The 1,543-nt window shown below is 41.3% G+C and overlaps 1 pseudogene; it reads right to left on the bottom strand.

Moving 5' to 3' along the window:
- Window positions 1-362: 362 nt before the first annotated feature.
- Window positions 363-1,285, bottom strand: LOC111735785 (annotated as a pseudogene).
- Between the last annotated feature and the right edge of the window lie 258 nt (window positions 1,286-1,543).

Genomic DNA, 1,543 nt, shown 5'->3' on the forward strand with positions numbered 1-1,543 from the left:
ATAAAGCACGCGGCAATTTGCAAAGTGTCCTACATGTGTCCAGAAAATGCTTATCTCAACATATCGAAAATGATGAGTGTCACTTATTTGTTTGAATTTGTTAGGACCGTGTGTTTAGATGGGTTAAGTTCATTCTCTTTTTTACAATACTCTTTCATAAACTCCCTTTACAAATAGTGCATCTATATGACAGGTGTGAAACAAAATTAAGGAGTCAGTTGTCTTTTCTACACAAATTCATGTTATAAAGTATCAATGTTTCCAATGAGAGCTCTAATTGGGAACTAAATTTTTAAAAAATGACTTTCAGTTTACTAAGTGGAGAAATTTTTTAGCTCTTTACTAGTCATTCATCTCCATATTCACATTCCATGGATTTTCTCATAGTCAACATACTGATTCAAGTAATTTAAGTTATCCCACCACTTAAAGAGAAAAGCCTCTACAATAATTTGAAACCATGGAGTTATCTTACTTTCATCACTGGCTGCCTTTTTCAGCATTTTTTCCGTTTCTTCTTTGGACATATAATAATAGCTTTTAATCTCATTGGGGCCAGGATTCAACGTCACGTTCTTTCTCACCAACAAAATGTAATCAATTTCATGTTTTCCCCGGATGCCATCAGACTGAGCCTTGTAGTGAATTCATGTTAGATAATTCATTTCTTCCGGAGAAAACTGCTCCATGGGAATCCTCAGCTCAGCCTTTAGATGCCTCTGCGCTGTCTGTCTTACTCCCATCGCACCGTTTTCTTCAAGCTCTACTGGATTACTTAAGGAGTGACTGCAGCAGATATTGGTGAAACAACCTGGAAAGGTAATTTTAGCATCTGATCTCTGCTGTAGCAGGAGCTTATTTTTGGTGTTAAATAAGACACTGAAAGCTCGATGCAATAATCCTTTCTCAATGTTTGCATTTAGGTGACAATTCTTTTTTGGTATCAGCCCCAATTTTATTATCATTTTTACCAATAAGAATACACATCTCTGCCAGGAGTTGAACTTGTTGCTTATTGAGATTGTTTGTGTCGATTACAGGCATCGTTACAGAAAATCTGATCCATCCTAGAACACTGGGCTTCTGGTTGTCGGTGGGCTGCAGCTCCTGCCACGCACACCTGCCACAGGCCCCGCCCCGCCACCCAGGCCAGCTCCCAAGCACCGCGCGCACAATAGCCTGCGTCCCAGCCAGAGTGCGCCATAAGTCCGTTAGCCCACACCTGACATCATGGTCACTCCTCGGTGCCATGTGCCCCTCTCTGCAGGCCTGCTTGCGGGGACCCAGCCACAGGTGCTACCTCTATGTCACTTATGTCCCTCGACTGAGGAACCACCTCACCGGCTCCTTTAAGGACGGCATGCTGGGGGACATCCCTGGGTGCTCTGACCCAGGCCTTATTTCTTCTTCTTATGTGACTTGAGATTTTCCTGGTTCTTTATATTATGAGTAATTTTGGATTGCGTTCTGGATATTTTGAATATGTTGTAAAACTCAATCTTGTTAGAGAATATTGATATTTTTGTTATATTAGGCAGTCTGA

Source organism: Pteropus vampyrus, unplaced genomic scaffold (assembly GCF_000151845.1).
Source record: "Pteropus vampyrus isolate Shadow unplaced genomic scaffold, Pvam_2.0 Scaffold1000008081, whole genome shotgun sequence".
Taxonomy (NCBI): domain Eukaryota; kingdom Metazoa; phylum Chordata; class Mammalia; order Chiroptera; family Pteropodidae; genus Pteropus; species Pteropus vampyrus.